Raw genomic sequence first — 20265 nt, 5'->3', positions numbered from 1 at the left:
GTAAAATATAAATATTATACATTTTAAAATGAATGTTGAAGCAATTTGCTTTATTTTACCAAAATGCAAATAGACAACACTCTAATGATTCCATTCTACTGAATTTGTACCAAAAGAAACATCAAAATTGGGGCCATATGTTCATGGCACGGGATAATCAGATAAGAATAAAATAGTAGGAGGTTCTGGTTTGTCACAAACTAATTATACATCCTTATGAGTACAGAAATTAAGAATTTCCAGACCTGCTTTTTTAAATATTTTTAAATTAGCTGTAACAAATCAAATTACTGAAATTTTTGGTTATATTAAATTCAAGCATGAGCCTATAGACACAGCACGAGAAATGTAATTATGAACAGACATGTCCACCAGTCGCTAGTAGTAACAATTACTATTTACACGTATTTTCTCTTGTGATATGTTAAACATTCTGTCTTTGGTTCCTACTTTTAACACAATTTTAAATTAGCACACTAAAATAATAGTGAAAACTTTACATTTATAAGTGATATAAATTCTCTGAAATTTAATGTCTCATCTGCTGAAATATAGTTACACTACCTTAGAAGTTTTTGAGAATTCAATGAGATAATGTATTGATATATGAAAACACCTCTCACTTTGCTTCATGCATAATAGAAGTTTCTTTTATTTTTTAGCTACAGTATATGGTAATATTTTATCTTTATTGTCTTCTGATAATTTCAGCGGCTCCAAATTCACATTCATTATAACAGCCTGGAATATCTTTGACCTTTATTATTCAGGCTTTTTTTTTTTTTTTTTCTATTTATTAGGGAGCTCCACAAACTATTCTTTGCAAATCATTATTTCTGAAGCCATTCTCTGAGGTGTGAGCATCTGCTAGCTGCTAACAGAGGGTGCAGCTGTTGTTCAGGAGACCGGCTGTGTTGTGTTGCCAAGCAACTGCTGCAAACCAAATCCCTGGGCAGGTTGCTTGCCCAGGCGCACCTGCCTGCTGACCCAGCTATTTATTTAATTAAAAATCTGTTCCTGTGCAACAGCTTGGCCAGAAAAGCAACAGCAGCCATCGATTACAACTATATTAAATGATCTACCCATATTGTTTCACTGACTATTCATTGCAAACCGAAGGTGTCTCAGACCACCCCCACTTACTCTTAATGACTTTTCAAAAAGTGTGTTAAGAGCAAAGTAGAGATGGATTCTATGTGCATGTCAGAGAAACTGAAACCAATTTGTCAGGCACATCACTTCCTGTAATCAAACGTGCCAAAATAAAATGTTTCATCAATAAGAGAGCTTCTAACAAGGCATTACGGCATTTTTGTGTGCAATGGGGAAGAAAAGGATGTAAAATATGTATTTGCTGTTAATTGGGAATTTGGAAAGTCAGTGTTTTCGTAGACCAAGTTGTTTTTTCCTTTCAATTAAAAAAAAAAAAAAAACACTTCAGGTGACTTAGAGTTCACTCTTAGATTACACTGGTTTTCTCTTCTCATTCTGCTCTCCGCATTTTCAAAATTTACAGTGGCTCTTTTATGTCAACCAGATGACATTAGAAATGAAACTGTCAAGAATTAATACCAGCCATTGCAATTTCTTTTAAAAACCACAGGGAGTCTTGGCAATACTTATATACATGTCAACTGTGCTCTGTCCTTTGAAGCTCATTCCAGCTCCTCTTAGGCACAACTGGCTCCTATAAGGATTTTAAGAGAAAAACATAAAGGTTTTGGTTGTGATCGCCTTACAGATTTATTTTTAATACCTGTGAAGGAAAGACTTAGAAGTGGGACTCCAGTAACTGAAGTATTCCTCATTTTTATGGCAACTATTAAAGTCAAGAAAGGTCTTTATTAAGAATTCAATGTTTGCTATATCACCAAGAGCAGCAGAAATTATTATTAAAAAGCCTAGAATTCTCTTTGAGTGATGTATAAATTACATGTGCAAAGGAAGCTTGTTCTCAGAAAAGGTACTACATAAAATATAAGTAATGATAATTTGATATTAACTGAAGCTCACATTTAAAGACTATAAGAAAGTGTTTTTTAATAATGTATGTGTGTGTCTTTTATTTTTTTATTTGTGTCTTATTTTAAAATGAGAGTGTTTTAAAGTTGGGATAAAAGTATAAAAAGTTCTGCCAACAGACATATCAGAGATCTCCCTTGTTTAATTCATTTTATATTTTTACTCAGATATACAACTCATAGACTTCTGTTTTCACTATCTGCTGCTTTTCTATGCCATATTTATATTTATATTTTCATTGTTGACATAGAAGTTATGTCTATTGATTGTATAGACAATGCTTAATCTTATTAAGTGTCTTACACACATAAGGCACTGAAATTTCACAATACCTACTTCCAAGCAAATGTCAAAGGAGGATCTTCTATGAATTTATCTGGTTCAATCTTCTTTTTATTCTACAAAGAGTTTTACCAATGAAATGTCTACTTTTGTAGACACTAGCATCTACCAGTCATACAATTCTCCATACTATGCCTACTTACAGTATTTTTTGCTTTTTTTTCCTTATTCCTTTTCCTTCTAATGAAATAACACATACACTTAATCTTCTACTGGATGTAAGTTGGGAGCCCAAAAGTCATTTTAAATCTAAAACAGATACAATGTTTTCAGTCTAGATTGATGACTCCTAACCATACAGAGAAACAATATTTAATCAGATATTTCTTTTTTAAACCTGAAGGCTATTAACTGGACCATCACTGAGTTTAAGATAATAAATGCATGTGAAAATGTTGCTCTCATATCAAGTTCCCAAGCTTTAGTATTTTTTCTGCTTCAGTATACTCATTCAAAACCTACCCATTCTTCAAAGCCTGGCTAAATATCATCTCCTTTGTGAAGGCATATCTTTTCTAGTGTGTCGTGATTTCCCCTTTTCATCTGGTATTTAACATTTATGTCTGTATGTCTTGATTCCTTGAACTGTTGATTGAAAATTATAGTATACATTCATGCATTCAACCAGTTGTAAGCCAGGGATTGTGCTGAAAATGAAAAGGTAAATTACTTCACAAATCAAATATTTCAAAACTATAACTGAAATTATTTACTAATTTGATTAGTAAATTGCTAGATCATTGATAGAGAACAGAGATCACAAGAAAAACTATAAAGAGATTACATTTCGGTGTCTGGAAGTGGTACTGTACTAATGACTCTGTTTCCAAAATCTATATATCTACCAGACAGATCCTCTTAAAATTCCCAAACCTGAACATGAAATTGCTCTCTAAATTTGCTCCTCCATGCTCAGTGTCAGTGTCATCATCATCACCGAGTTGCTCCTTCCAGAAAATCTAGAAATCATTCTTACCATTTTTCTGCTAGCTCACAGATTGCATTTGTGAAAAAAAAAAAAAAAAAGACTGCCTTTCATTAACATCTGCTGTCCATCCTTATTACTACCAAATAATTTTAATAGTCTCCTAACAGTCTCTCTGTTTCCCGTCTTGATTCTCTTTATGGACACTGCGTGTCGCTAGACAAATCTTTCTGAAATACACATCTTGTCAAATTACCTGCTTAATCTTTCAAAAGCTACTTATTGCCTACATATCAAATCTGAAATCCCTACTATAGCATTCATGACCTTCCAAGAACTGGTCTTCATTTTAAATGTCTAACTCAAAATTACTGGCTTCATCAGGCTCTGCCTAATCCCTCCAGCTATAATTTAACACCCCATCCTGTGTATATCCCACAAACCTCAATTATACTCCTGTCATAGCACTTACCATGATTTAATAGTCTTACTGAGACTCAGTAAATACTTGTTGACTGATTATAATCTCTTCAACATTCCAAGACTGTGACAGCTTCATCCTCTTCAATTCTTCTTTTGTCACCTGAAATTATATCCTTATTACCGACATAATGCAAGAGACATGGAGTCTTGTAATAAATAATGGAATGAGTATGTTTTAATATAGAGGGATAGAAGTGGTTAACACTAAGAATAATTTGGTTACTCTTAGGATTTATGACAATACTTCCCAAACCTATAAAATTACCAGAATATTGGGAAGCTTTATTTAAAAAATAAATTTTTCATAACACCAATATATACCTTCTGAATTAGAATTAAGAAGGCTTCTCAGGTGATTCTAATGATTAGCCAGCTTTGTCAATCTTTAGAGGAGGAGACCTAGTAGAATAAGTATTAATATTTTGTGAGGGTATAGGGATTTTATTTCTTGTCTCCTATCCCCACATTCTGGAGCCTGGCATACATAAACTCTAATACAAAAGGCAATCCCGTATAAGATCTTGGCTAGATATGGACACCCTTTTAACATAATTTACAAAAGTTATGTTAACAGGACAGTAACGTGTGAGTGGTATAATTTTATTTTTGATACGGCATCTGGAGCCCTGATCACCATGGAGGTTCCTGTTCCTCCAGGCCTCATCCTCAGGACCTGAAGCCCCATGAGTACTGCTCCCCTGTCACTCTTTCCAGAGCAGAACAGGATCAAGTAGTGATTTACTGCCAACCCAAGATGAAGGCAGGGTCTTAGGAGATTTATAGGGTAAGAAGTTGGAGAGGAAGCAAAAAAGAGAGAAAGCAGTTAGGGCATGCAGCTCTCTGCCCTTGAAGGCCCTCTTCCCAACAGGGGCCAGTTTTGTTTTGTTTTTTTTAATCAGTCATCAATTTTATACACATCAGTGTATACATGTCAATCCCAATTGCCCAATTCAGCACACCACCATCCCCACCCCACCGCGTTTTCCCCCCTTGGTAGGGACCAGTTTGATATCTTAGAAAAACTGCTCTTAAATCTCTACCACACTATAGATTCAGTAAGGGTTGAATTACATTGTTTACACCTAAAATTTAAAAAAAAAAAAAAAAGAAAAGAAAAGAAACAAAAAGAACGCATTTAACATTTGCAGGATTTTATTATGTGCTCAATGAGCTAACAAGAAACTATTTTGCTTACCAAGTATAGCAGCCATTCTTTACACAGTAGAGTTTAGTGTCAGAGAGATACATAATGATGCAGTGTTTTTGTGAGTGTTTATTCTATGTTCCTTTTCTAGAGCTAAGCTCTGTGATAGACTGCAGGATCAAAGATGTATAATATATGATCTCTATTCTCAAGGAACTCACAGCCAGAGGAAAATCCTGTTAGAAAACAAGCAATTACAGTTCCCTATGTTAAGTATCATGGTGGAGACTGGAGGCTTGATCTGTGACTTCAGTGGAAGGATGTACAGGAATTTTTCTGATGGAAAAGAATAAGGACATTTCCAGCAATGGACGTTGAGGACATAAAGACATGAGGGTATTAAATAGCATGGTGGTTTATGAGAAGCGATTAGGAGGCTGTATATATAGCACCGAGTAGAAGAGCATAGGCTTGGGATCATGTGGCGATAGGAATCCTCGCATCTGCTACTGACAGTGATACTACAGCCTTGCCTGACTTTGTCTAAGTTTCCGTTTCTTCTCCAGTGAGATGAGGGTTATTTAACAATACATCTGTCATAGAGTTGTTGTTAAGTTTCTTATTATGTATGTAAGGTGCTTAACACAGTACCTAGCAGTGCTTAGCAAAGTATGACAAATAATAACTTAATAGTAGTTCAGTATGGTTGGACCAAGGAGTACATAGAAAGGAGTGATGGAATTTGAGTCTGAATTTATACATGACCAGATCAAAAGTGGCCTTACACCATGCTAAAGAAAATCACTGCATCCTCAAATCATACTAAAATATCTTTTGTCCTTTTATGTCTTGCAATGGAATATAATTGATTTTGAGTGTTTCCCCTGATATTTACAACCAGCAAATACCTCAAAGAAAAGAAGCCTCAAAGAAAAACCCAAAATGGATGTGTTTTTTACAGTGTTGTGAAGTATATTTATACAAACAGCTCAGAAAAATGTATCTATAAAGAAAATCTGTACTGGTAACAGACCTCAGGGTAAGTAAACAAGAAAATGGTAATATAACCCCCCTTTCACCATATGTTATTGTATGCCTAACATAAAAATCAATAAACAAAGAACACATGCAATTATATAGGCTTCATGTGATTTGCTGTTGATGCTGTTCTTAAAATTCAGAGGAACACATGACCCACAGTTTCACTTACTTAAATGTCATTTGTATTACCATCAGGACAGGAAATACACGCGCCTCTGTCATTTGAGGATGTGACCCTCTCGCTCATGTGACATGTAGTTCACTTTAAAATTTCAAACACTGGACCTTTTGTTAGACTCATGCAAGGGCTTCCCTTTCCTTCCACTTCCTGCTGCTTTTGTTTTACTTGTATTTAATCTATTCCCACCTTCCACCTCAAGATGCAAGAATATTATGAATTAACATAAATAAATTTAGCAAAAGAAAAAAATTTAACCAGAAATATGTATGAGAATTGTCACCTGTTCAGAGATTATGGAAGTGTACTACAATAGGAAAAAAAAATGTGTTTTACTCCTATTTTGCCCATTAAATGAAATTAAGCAACTATTTAGCCTATATGGGTTTGAGTTACTACACCTAGAAAAGAGGTCACTTAAATAGTTGTACTCTAAAATCTATCTCAGAACTAAGGCTTTTTGACTGCCATAATTTTATTTATAAGTCAAGTGTGTTCTAGTGAAACATAAAAATACCATTGAAAAACCAACAAAATGGGTGTGACTTAACACCACTGAAAAACTAACGAAAGTATCAGTATTCTTTAAAAGGGGTATATCAGTAATAAAGTAAACGTAATAATTAAGTCAAGGTTACTTACTGTAGAAGTAATGGAATAAACAAACCATAGGACAGTAATTTCCTTGGGGGATACATTTTAATTACTCTGAGTGACACTAAAAGGCAAAACAAGTTCTCACTTATTAGGAGGTTTCTAAATCCTTCTTTTGAAAAGAAGCAAAGAGGTCAAGTGATTTAGAGTCACTCTGAATGAACATTAATAGTTTTTCAGCTACTCGTTATACATCTCCTATCTTTAGTAACTGTATCCTGATTTTTCTCTGGGAAACACTTTGAAACAGTTCAAATGTTTCTCGAAGGAGTGAACTCTACTTCTCTGTCCTAAACACCATCATATTCCACTTGTCCTTGAGATTAATTAGGGTGGGTATCTCGCCTACATAGTCAAATCACAATAAATCCCAGGACTTTTATTGAAACACAGAAAAAATACCATATCCTGTTCATAGCAGAGGGGCATTGAATAACGGGGAGCAGAAGCTGCCAAAGGCCACCACCCGTGTCTTCTTGAGTAAAGTACCATGAAAAGAAAGAATTTAGGCATTTATTTCACAGAACCACTGACAAATCAATTTTATGTCAAAAAACTCAATTATGCAAGAAAAATGAAATATAGATGGTAAATATAATTTATTCATATATTTTGTTTATTTTACATTTTCAGATATATGCAAAGAGTTGAGGTCAATTCAGTATAAGATGCCATTGCTTAGAACAGTATGTGCAATACAGTAGATATGCTTCCATATCTTGGCTATTGTAAATACTACTGCAGTGAACGTAGGGCTGCATATATCTTTTCCAATTAGTGTTTTCATTTTCATCAGATAAATACCAAGGAGTAGAATTGCTGGATCATATGATAGTTTTATTTTTAATTTTTTGAAGACTCTCCATACTGTTTTCCACAATGGCTGTACCAATTCACATTCCCACCAACGGTGCACGAGGGTTCCCTTTTCTTCCCAACACTTGTTATTTGTTGTCTTTTGATAATAGCCATTCTGACAGGTGTGAGGAAATGTCTAATTATGACTGTGCCTTTCCCTGATGATTAGCGATGTTGAGCATCTTTTCATCTTTCTGTTGGCCACACACATATGACCATATGGCATATAGTTGTTCATAGTAATCTGTTTGATCCTTTGTATTCCTTTGGTGTCAGTTTTAACTTCTTTTTTATTTCTGAGTTGATTTGAGGCCTCTTTTTTTTCTTGATGAGTTTGGCTAAAGGTTTATCAATTTAAAAAAAAATATTTTGAAAGAACCAGCTCTTAGTTTACCTGACATTTTCTTGCTCTCTCTTTTTTTTTTAAAGCTTCTGTTTCATTTAGTTCTGGTCTACTCTTTATGATTTCCTTCCTTCTAGTCACTTTGGGTTTTGTTTGTTCTTCTCTTTCTAGTACCTTTAGCTGTAAGGTTCAGTTGTTTGAGGTTTTTCTTGTTTCCTGAGATAGGGGTATATTGCTTTAAACTTCCCTCTTAGAACTGTTATTGCTGCATCCCATAGATTTTGGATTATTGTGTTTCCATTTTCATTTGTCTCCAGGTATTTTTAAATTTCTTCTTTGATTTCTTCAGTTATCCATTGGTTGTTTAGTAGCATGTTGTTGAGCCTACACATGTTTGTGGGTTTTGCAGTTTTTTTCTTGTAGTTGATTTCTTGTCTCATAGCATTGTGGTCAGAACAGATGCTTGGTATGATTTCAATCTTCTTAAATTTTCTGAGATTTGTTTTGTGGCCTAGCATGTGATCAATCCTGAAGAATGTTCCATGTGCGCTTGAAATGAATGTATGTTCTGCTGCTTTTGAATGGAATGTTCTATATATATGTATTAAGTCAATTTAGTCTAATGTTTCATTTAAGGTCAGTGTTTCTTTATTGATTTTCTGTCCAGATGATCTGCGCATTGATGTAAGTGGGGTGTTAAAGTCCCCTACTGCTATTGTGTTACTGTCAGTTTCTTCCTTTGTGCTGTTAATATTTGCTTTATGTATTTAGGCGCTCTTATGGTGGGTACATAAATATTTACAATTGTTATATCTCTTTGGGTTGATCCCTTGATCATTTTGTACTGTCCTTCTTTGTCTCTTACTACAATCTTTGTTTTAAAGTCTATTTTGTCTGATATAGGTATTGCTGCCTTGGCTTTCTTTTCATTTCCATCTGCATGGAATATGTTTTTCCATCCCCTCATTTCAGTCTAGGTTTCTCTTTAAATCTGAAGTGAGTCTCTTGTAGGCAGCATACATACGGGACTTGTTTTTGTATCCACTCAGGCACTCTATGTCTTTTGACTGGAGTGTTTAGTCCATTTACATTTAAAGTAATTACTGATAGATATGTACTTATTGCCATTTTCTTCATTGTTTGGAGGTTGTTTTTGTGGTTCCTTTCTTCCTCTTTTGCTCTCTTCCCTTGCATTTTGATGACTATCTTTGGTGTTATGTTTGAATTTTTTTCTCTTTTTTGTGTGCATATCCATTGCAGATTTTTTATTTGTGGTGTGATTCATATATGTGTGTGTGATTATTTTAAGTTGCTGCTCTCTTAAGTTTAAACACATTTTAACAACCCTGCATTTTTACCCACCCACCATGTTTACTGTTTTTGACATATTTTACATCTTTTTGTTTTGTTTGTCCCTTAACTACTTATTATGGATATAGATGATTTTATTACTCTTGTCTTTTAACCTTCCTACTAGCTTTGTATGTGGTTGAATTTTTTCCTATTAAAAATAATCAAATTATAATTACTCTTCATTGATACAGTAAGGTTTACATTTTGCATTTTACATAGAGCAGCTTTACATTTTAAAGCCCTCAGATCCTTGGACTTCCAGAGTCCTTGGTCTGAATTTACAGGTTATATATTATGTACACCTTATGTAATCACTGTATCTTTTTCAGTTTTGCATAATGGTATAGATATATCTGTATTTATTTCAAGGAATAGAATTTAATAGCATATTCAGCTATATCATTTACTGTGGAATAATAATAATTTTCCCAATTGTGAAATAACTGATCCAAAAATTTATCTTAATTTTGAACCAATTTAATAAAAATTCAGTAGAAAGTGCTGCCAGATAACAATCAGATATTTTGTTAATTTATGCACAAATTCAGCAGAATTGATGTTACCATATATCATAAATTATACTTATCTTGACTTTTAGCCAAATTTTCTATGATAACTACCAGGTAATATTAAATAATTCGACTTTTCTCTAGTATCAATGTATTATCATGTGTGTTGTCATGTTATACATGACATAAAATCTAGACAGTGACATCTACTTTGACTATAGAGGTAAATTCTCTGTACTGCTATGGAGCTGAAACCAAAGTGGTCATCCAACAGACTTAACAAGAACGATAAATCATTGTCAAAAATCCAATTGAAATTGTGTTATTTCTTGATATTAGTACTGTTTCTTTAGAGTACATTTATAAAAAAAAGAAATCATAAAGTATCATTATTGAAAAGTTTTGTTCAGTAATTTTTTAAAATAAATTAATGAGTTTGACTAGAAAATATTCTCCTTACAAACGAGAATAAGGATGCTGTAATATATATAGTAGAATTATTGGAATTTAGCTAATTATTATAATTTAAAAATGATTTGTCCAAAAAGACCTTTCCAGCCCTGGTATTCATTATTATAATCCACTTTTAATTAATTCCTTGGGGCTCAAGTTTTTTTTTATACTGTCTTATCAACTGAAAAAACATTCCTTATATATGGTGGTCAGGAATTCTATTTCCAAACTCCATTCACCATTCTAATTAGCTTGCTTTTACAGAAGGAAAATGTGAAATCTTGTATACCCTGAATAAAATAAAATAAAAAGAGTATAATTCTTTTAAAACTGACTCTCCTCCTAGTTAGTTAAATATCTGATTAAAACTCTATGAAGGAAATGGGCATTAGGAATTAGTGAGGGTTCTTTATAGCAATGGTTGAAATTATAAAAGATAGAGGCAGAACAAGTCTTGGACATATGATCACATCATATTCCAGAAGTATCAATTTATTGAATAAATCCCCTGTGGTTCCTGTGTCCCACCAAGAGAAATGGCAGTTAGTAAAATCATCCATTTTAGGGTGGTTCCTAAGTAGCTGAGAGTGCCGGATTTTATTTGCTGCCTTTCTAGGTATGCCAAGATCACCTTAGCTTTTAACAAAATAGAGACAGTTTTCAAGAAAAGAGTCATGGGCTCCCCTGGTGGCACAGTGGTTAGGAATCCGCCTGCCAATGCAGGGGACATGGGTTTGAGCCCTAGTCTGGGAAGATCCCTCATGCCGCGCAACTAAGGCCGTGCACCACAACTACTGAGCCTGCGCTCTAGAGCCCGCAAGCCACAACTACTGAAGCCCACACGCCTAGAGCCCGTGCTCTGCAACAAGAGAAGCCACCACAGTGAGCCCATGCACCACAACGAAGAGTAGGCCCCGCTTGCCCAACTAGAGAAAGCCTGCGCACAGCAACAAAGACCCAATGCAGCCAAAAGTAAAATAAATAAAATGAATTTTTAAAAAAATTCAACTTAAAAAAAAAAGTCATCAAGACAGCCAAATATTTCTAGACACTAAATCAACATAAGAACTAAGAAATGGTCATCTGATTTAGTGATGTGGAAATTGTTGATTTCCTTGGCAACTGCAATTTCAATGGAATTGTTGATGGGAAAAAGCCAGATTGCAATGGGTTGAGAAGTGGGTGGGAGATAAGAAAGAATTCATTATGAGTGTAGAAAACTCCTTCAAAGTGTTTTGTTATGAATCAGGATGAAAAAGATAGCCAGATGAGGGTTAGGGGACTAAAAGAGAGTTCTTTCATTATTTTTTAAATGGGAGCATTTTTAAATGCTAATGGAATAAAAGCAGAAAAAAAGAAGTTGAACTAGAAGAGAGAGGTCAATGTAGCAATTTCCCTGAGAAGGGGCAGAAGACTCTCAGGTAGGAAAAATGACATCACTTCCAACTTTAACAGAAACAAATGCCCAAGTGTTTATATGGGCACGTGTACTAATCCACTGGCAGAAGGTTGAGGGCTTTTCCTTCTAACAGCTTTCAGTCTGAAATAGCAGAGAAGATACCTGTTGAACATGATGTAGGAGATGGGGGAAGTGGCACCATTAAAAGCTCAAAAAATAAATTTTATAGAAGTGGAGAACTGGGGAAAAAAACTGACTTTATTTTTTGAGTTGGGCAGTGTTACCAGCACAGCCAATATTAACACTTAAACAACAACAACAAAAATCAAACCTTAATCTAATTAAATCTCTATGTCATCTCACAGGAACTATGAGGGATACAAGGATATGTTTAGTGATATCAAGAAAATGTAATTAGCCAAGGTCCATGGTGTATGTGATACAATTTCTTCAACAAAAAACAGCAGTTTTAAAGGGTAAAGGAACACTGTTTTTAATACAACTAGGAAAAATTGAGCATTAATGGGGTACTAGATCATTTAGGATTACTATTATTTTGTTAGGTGTAGTATTAATAGTGTATTTATTTAGAAATGACTTTATCTCAGAGGTATGGGAAAGTATGAGCAAAAAGATATGATGTCTGAGATTTGTTTTGAAATTTGTCAGCAAAAAAAAAAAAAGCAGAAATAGAAGAAGCAAGAAGGGCAAAAATGCCAGTAATAAATGTTGATAAATAATGTGGAGACAGAAATCCTGGGCATCTCTTTCAAGATGTTTTGTTGTGAAGAGAGAAACTGTGAGGTAGCTGGAAAGGATGTGGAACAAAGGGGATTATTTATTTTAAGTGGTACTCAAGCATGTTTGCCTGCTGGTAGAAATATCCAGTAGATAGGAAGAAACCAATTATATAAGAAGGAGAATAGTAATGGGCATGAAGTTGCTGAGGTGAGAGACGATGGCATCCAGAGCTCAAGCAGAGAAGTTAAAAGTTCATCTTTGATAAAGGGAGGGAGCCTTCATCCACAGCAACAGAGAAGATAGTGTGACTGTGTACAGATGTAGGTAGGTTCTTACTTGTGGGAGGAATTCAGAGTTCCTCAGTGACTGCTTCTTATTTCACAAGTCTAAGGTGAGATAGTAAGATTAAGGAAGCAGTGAGGAAGACATTTGAAAAGAAAAGAGAAATATGAAATAGTCCTGGAAACCCAGAAAGTGCTTTTCAGTGGGATCTTTCTTCTAACGAGTCTCGATAAAAGCGTCTGTTTATATATTAATGAAGGTTGTGATGTGGTCATAAAGGGAATGAGTACCATGTTTCTTAGATTATTTTCCTGTGAAATCACTTTACTTGACTTTTGAGAGAATCTGGGTAGTGAACAATTCTCAGTCATAGACTCTCATAAGGCTACTTACTTGCAGATAATCAAGCAAATGAAGAAAGAAAGGTATTTGTGACACTCATGCCACCGGGCGCTTGTGCCTCTCATTAGCCTTCAAAACTGTATCAGCTGTTCAGACAGTGAGGTTCCAAGTGGCTTTCTGTAGGAAATGCTACTGTAGATGCAGTGTCTTTCTTCACCTTCTTTGAAGATGTATCCTTTTAAAATCTCTGTAGAAGGAGAGGAGAGTGATTAAAGGGAATACACAAATGACACAATGGAACTTCGTTAGCATATCTGAAACCAGGCTGTGTTCTCTCTGTGCCACGTAGCACATATCATGTGAAATAATAATAGATTAACACAACATCCTGGTGGAAGTGGGAGTTTGAAGGCCAATTAGACAAAACACTTTTTTTTCTAATGTGTCAAAACAGTGTAAGTGGCTGTGCTAAATAAATTCATGCTGGTGCACTGCTGTGAAAATTGAATGATTAATAACCTTCAGTATTATTCCTGCTTCGTTTAAGACAGAGTAGACTAATGATTAGATATCGTGCAGCGATACCCTTCTATATGGATATTGCAAATTCCACGTTAATTCTCTGCTTTCTATGTGTCGTATATTCCCCCCGATTTGCTTTTGTCCATTCTGAAAATTAATATAAAACCTCAGGCCCTAGACTTGAAATAAAGTAAGCTTTGAAACTATAACCTAAAATGATTTTGCTGTGTGGAAGCGTGTTACTAATGAATTCAGCGTGCCCTAAATGCTCCCAAAATTTTGGGCCAAATTAATGTAGGAATATATATATTTATTTGTTTCTACCTGTAATGCTTGCTCCATTGTGACTTGATAAAAAAAAGTCATTTTAAGGAAAAAATGAATTAAAAAATACTTTATCTGCATCAAAAAGGTAGTGCTTTATCATGGCTCTTTATGATTTAAAGTTTTTATAAAAATATTAGTGTTATTGAGTCTTTCAATTTTACAGTGACTTTCATTAATATATTGACTGTTTCCTTTATGTGGATTCAATGAAATTATGAAGAAATAAAGGATAAATATTAACCCTTGTGGTACCTTCGTCATCTGGACACACTTTGTTTTCTTTGAGAAGGTTTTCTTGATATGGGATACAACTAAATTTTTAAAATTATGTGGTAAAATGTTTATAAAATGCTATATGTCATGTTTCTTAAATTGAATGTGCATATATAATTTAGTTTTTTCATCATCCACTCATTGCAAGAAAATAATGTGAAACAAACAAAACTAGATATAATCTTTGCTAATCTCCTTACAGGAGAAATCTGCAGTGACTTAACCAGCATATAGATTAATAGTCTCATTTCAAAGTTATTATATGGAAAATTGGAGTTTTGACATGCCGAATAAATATTTAAAAACTGAAGTTAATAAATGGCATTTTATTTAGCATTTTTAATGAAGTGATATAATCAACAATAGGTAATCACTTAGACACTTAGAGTTAGAAGAATTATAAAGCCCCAGAAGCCAAATCAGTTCATTCAGAGCCTTGCTAGATAGAACTGCTCTCATTTGCATACTGATATAAGATACTCTTCTTTCCTTCATAATTTTAGTTTACAAAAGCATATATTAAGTAAACAGATTGTATCAAAGTTAAATTTCTTGAATTAAATAATTGTATTGTGGTAATAAGAGAGAACAGCCCAATTCTTAGGAGACATTTGTCAAAGTACTGAGAGATGATGTGTAGTGCCATGATGTCTGAAAATTAGTCTTGCTGTATAAATGTGTGTGTGCATGTGTGCATGCGCACCTGTGAGTGTATGGGGGAGGGGAGAGAGAAAGAGACTGACTGCTGTATCAAAAAGCACTAAACATGTGGCATTGACTTTGGGAATGAGTGGTCCAAGTTGGAAGAGCCTAGAGGAGACTGTTAGTAAGGGTTTGAAAATATCAGTGTGAGATGGAAAGAAAGGAGTCCTTGTTGTAGAGTAAAGGAAAGTTTGGTAATACTGGCACCTGCAATTAAAAAAAAAAAAAATAGAAAGTGTACCTAATTGAGTTTGTCAATCTGGCTGCGAAGGTTTCCAGGAGGAATTGAGAAAGTGGCAACTGGCTGTTTCTAGCTGCCTGCTATAGGTTGAAGAGCATCCCACCCCCAAAAGATATTTAAAGTGCTAACCCCAAGTTAGTGAATTTGACCTTATCTGGAAGTAAGATATTTGCAAATGTAATCAAGTTAAGTGAGGTTATTAGGGTGGGCCCTAGTCCAATGTGACTGGTATCCTTATAAGAAGAGAAGAGACATAAACACATGGACACACAGGTAAAATCCCATGTTAAAATAGAGGCAAATATTGGAGTGATGTGTTTATAGGCTAAGGAACACCATGGATTGCTGGCAACACCAGTAGCAAAGAGAAAGGAATGGAACAGGCTCTCCTCTAGAATCTTCTGAGTGAGCATGGCCCCCTACCAACACTTGATTTTGTACTCGTAGCCTCCAGAACTGTGAAAGAATAAATTCCTGTTATTTTAAGCCACCCGGTTGGTGGCAATTTGTTATGCAGTTCAAGGAAACTAATATACTCTCTATGGTAAAATAAAAGAAGAAAGAGATGAACTAACAAAGAGTCTGTTTGGTTTTGGGGAATTTATAAAATAATATAAAGGAGCTAGGACTTCCTGGATTTAAAAATAAAGCTGTTTCATATCCCCAGGCTTTCCCAGAAAAAATTCACAACATAAGACATGACTTCAGGGCAAAGATCAATCCAGGGTACCCCTGGAGGACCTTCTGTTTCTGTAAGACAGAAAGAGCTAATTAACTTTCAGTTAAGCGAAAAACTTTTAAGGTTCTGAAAAAGTTTCCTTGCAGTCTTTCTCAATTAAACAGTAGACTTCCGGGAACCTTAAAGGCACTGTCCCACGGAAGCTTCACTTTGGGTATGAAATAGAGAGAGGCTTTCCTGAAGAGATCTGTGGGTGTGACTTTTAGATAATAGAGTGAATCCCATTATGATTCATAGGAAAGTATGAGACAAAGACAGCACGAAGTGAAAAGAGGCCTTTGGTTGCTGAACCTTCCAAAGGCAAGTAGAAAACCCTGAAATCTATTCAGTTGCAAGTACAGGCTATTTCTTATCAAAATGGCAAGATGACTCAGCCAGTAGAACCAGGAGTCTAGATGATGGATGCAGGGGTTTCATAGAATCATTCCCAGGGAATAGGACTAGATCGTAATCAGTTGAGACAGGTGCTCAGCTGGCTTTCAGGATTGCTGTGGATGAGTAACTACTATGACCCTGTTTCCCACTCTCCCTTCCCTTTCAGTGGGAATGTCAATTGTGATTATTGTATCTCAGCTTCACCATTTTAGGTTGGGTCTGTGGACAGCGGGTAAATTCTCTCTTTAGTTTATAGGTCTTCATATTGAAAGCAATCATGCTCAATAAATATCATCCATGTAGCTTCACCTGTACCTGGAGCTGAATTAGATGACAGGATCCTAGGCTAATGCTGTAATTGTTGGTACATTTTGGGTTCTTGGGATGGTGAAGGTGCTAAGTACATTTTACATATGAAAGAGATGTAAATAATCTGTAGACATAAGATGGACTATGGCAGACTAATGATGGCCACAACTCTTTGATGTTCATTCCAGTAAGGGGTCAGGTTCAGTTACCCTCTCCTTGAGTGTAGGCAGACTCTGTCACTGCTCTGGCCAATAGAATATGGCAGGAGTGGTACAGTGCCAGTTTCTGGGCCCAAGCATTAAGAGACTAGTGGAGTTTACATACTCTGGACACTCACCATGCTATGGGAAACCTAAGAGATGTTTTTAAATGTAGGTTTGGTTAATTTTCAGCTATGGTGAGACCAACAGTTGAAGAGACAACTACTTTTGAAAGGATTGTTTGTTGCTCACAATTGTCAAGAGGAAAGGACACATAGTATGACATAGGGCCCTGCAGGGATCCACTAGGGTGGGTCAGGAGGCAGAAGGAGTGGGGAAAGTATGGAGTAGGAATCTTTATCTTGATCTCCATAGGAAAGGCAAGGCCAACAAGGTAAGAAGTTTTAGGACTGGCTAGTGTGAATAATTTCAGCAGGCTCTGGGATGTAGGGGCTGTCTTTACTGGTCTGGTACCTGGTGCTGGGATAACTAGACCAGAGGGAAGACTGCTCCCTAAAGTGTAAGAGCCAGATAGAGGAGGTAGTAAAGAATATGGGCTTTTGATTGGTTAGTTGCATACAAAGGGCATGCTCCCTTGCACGTCATTTGCTATCTCTGAGAAATAGCCAGCGCTGGGAGTGGCAGTCTCTCTCTAGGCAACAAGGCCTCAGAGGCCAGCATATCAAGAATACAGAAAATGGTCTATTTTTCCATCAGTCTGGAAGGACGTTGTTGTTGAGGAGAGTAACTACCACGGCTTCCAATTCTTTGATGAAACCTCAGATGCGTGGCCTTCTGGCCACCATATTGTTGGAGCATTCGTTGTAACCCTGGGGGTTGCAGCTTTCTATAAATTTGCTGTGGCTGAACCAAGAAAGAAGGCATATGTAGATTTCTACAGAAATTATGATTCCATAAAGATTTTGAGGAGATGAGGAAGGCAAGTATCTTTCAGAGTACAAAGTGATTCTGAATGTAAAGAATTTCTTTGGGTTGTGTTCCATGGAAGTTTGTCACTGACCTGTGTTCCTGAACCTTGAAACTATGAACTGTGAGTATCTGGGCTAAGGAACACTTTTTCTTGATAAATTAACAATACTGTGGGAGGGAAAAGAACACAGAGAAAAAGAAAATATAGTTAATACAGGAGACTGCTTTAGTCAATGCATGGTAGACATGTGAATGGACCATCTTGAGGGTTCAGTTAACTGAAACCGTCAACTGACGTCAGCCTCATGAAAGACCCCAAACAAAAATCACCCAGCTGAGCCCAGTCAACCCACAGAACCATGAAAGGTAATAGTCAGCTGTGTTTTAAGCTCTAAGTTTTGGGGTGTACAATCCCAGCATTTGATAACCAAAATAAAATCTGTGTGTGCCTATGGATATACATGTATCTGTACACACACACACGCACACACACACATACATACATACACAAACATACACAAGGGGAGAAGAGAAAGAGAGAAAACGTGGCAAAATAGTGACAACTGATCAATCATCTAGGTAAAGTATTTAGGGATGTTCTCTGTAATATCCTTTTGACATTTCTGAGGACTTGAAAATTTTTTTAATTAAAAGTTTGAGGAGAATAAAAGCACATAGAATACCGAAAAACCATATTATGTGCAACATGGACACAAATTCAAATTGTATTATGAAAGCCAGAAGAAAGAACTAAATTTTTTGTTAGGTTGATGATCATATGAAAAGTATCCCCATTGTGAGTGAAGCCTGCATAATTAGAGGCCTAACTTCTCTGCTAAACTATTAGAGAGAAAGAAGCTCTGTAAATAAAAGAAATGTGAAAATACTGCCAGATTTAAAAATACTCTCACATTAGGCTACTTCCAGAGATCTGGGAATTATCATTGTTGCCTCCCAGCAAATCTTTGAGGAAAAAAAAAAAAGTGTTCTTACATTCTGATAATTGCAAAATAAAGATGTCTCTAGCATTCAAAAAATAAAATATACTTTATTAGCTTATATAACTGAGAAGTCTAGAGGTAGGTGAGGCTTCATATAAAGCTGACCATAATTTTTCAAATATATTAACAAGGGTCAAGTTTTTTCCTGCCTCTTCCCTCTGCCTTTCTCAGTGCCAGCTTGATCCTGAGCCTGATTCCAATATGGCAGCCAATGCATCCCAAGGCTACCTGCCTTCTCATTCCTTCAGGAAAGAGCAAGTGTCTTTAAATATCTGAGATTCCTTAAGACCAAATGCTCACTATGCTCACAAGGTTCCAGGCCATCGTCATGTCTAGAAGATGGAATGCGATGATCAGTCCTGCCTTGGTTTTGTGGTTTACTCCACAAGACAGGAGTGATAGAAGCATCTCTCATACCACCTACAGGAGATGTAGATGTGCTGATAATTTAAAAAGAGAAAATAGATTTTCCATGGGCAACCAATCAATAACCACCACAGGATGTATTCTCTCTCCAGTTCTCATCGGTTTCTCTTTGTACAGAGCTTCATTTTTCTGTTATGCTGCAAAATGACTGCTGGCTACTATATCTGAGTTTAGAATACCTCTTTTCAAGAAGATAGCCAGGTTTACATTGGGAACTTCTTGTGCCAAGGCAAATTTACAGGAAGCAGATACTGCCTGGCCTAGTCTGAGTCATGTGACCAAATAAATGTGGTCATGGCCTTGAGTCATTGCTGGTAAGCAGGAGGTATCTGGTGCACCATTTCATTTGTGGATCATGGATGTCACTGAAAAAGGAAGTTCATGGGAGGACCGTTTAGTCAACCAAAAGTGGTCCACTCTAGGTTTCATCATAGATGAGGTATTGATTATTGGTTTCAGATAGTGTGATAGCCAGCCTCCAAGATGACTTCCAGTCCTTCATTCTTGGTGTTCATATCCTTGTGTAATCCTTTCCCACAACGAATGGTCTGTTCTATGTGAATACTGTGAACATGATGGAATGACATCTAAGGCTAGTTAATAAAAGACATTGTAGCTTTAGCTTTGCTCTCTTGGATTGCTCACTCAAAAGAGAGCCAGGTACTATGTCATGAGGTCTCTCAAACAGCCCTAAAGAGAGGCTCACATAGACAAAACTATGGCTTTCTCCAGCAGCTAGTCTCATCTGGCTAGCTATGAGGTTTTGGCAACAAGGGAGACAGAAATTTGAACCCCACTTAAGCTTTCAGATGACTACAACCTCAACCAATATCTTGACTACCATATCATAAGAGACTCTGAGGCAGAACTGCCCATTCCTGTCTCTTCTGAATTCTGGATCCACAGAAATTGAGAGATATATAAAAGTTTATTGTTGTCTTAAGCTGCTAAATTTTGAGGTAATTTACTATGTAGCAATAGGTGGCTAATATAGATTGATATTCTTTATTTTATTAAAGAAAAATTTTATTGCTAGAGGGGTGTCTGTTTGTGTGTGCGTGTGTGTGTGTGTGTGTATTCTGTCCTGGAGTAGTTATATTAGGTTTTATACTTTATTAAATGTTTTATTAGAAGCAAAGGAAGCTACTCTT

At 35.8% G+C, this 20265-nt stretch overlaps 1 long non-coding RNA gene across 1 annotated transcript in view; it reads right to left on the bottom strand.

The window, feature by feature from the left end:
- The window catches only part of LOC309632177, a 159253-nt gene that overhangs the window by 89756 nt on the left and 49232 nt on the right, over positions 1-20265 (bottom strand). Inside the window, exons 2-3 of the long non-coding RNA XR_014246771.1 lie at positions 13121-13316; positions 3762-3872 (exon numbers count right to left, since the gene is read on the bottom strand). This is a non-coding gene — a long non-coding RNA (uncharacterized lncRNA). The remainder of the gene's footprint in view (positions 1-3761; positions 3873-13120; positions 13317-20265) is intronic.

Source organism: Balaenoptera borealis, assembly GCF_965194805.1.
Source record: "Balaenoptera borealis genome assembly, chromosome: 7".
NCBI classification, from domain to species: domain Eukaryota; kingdom Metazoa; phylum Chordata; class Mammalia; order Artiodactyla; family Balaenopteridae; genus Balaenoptera; species Balaenoptera borealis.
Note: the sequence above shows the minus strand (reverse complement) of the source record. Positions and strands in the feature narration are given on the sequence as shown.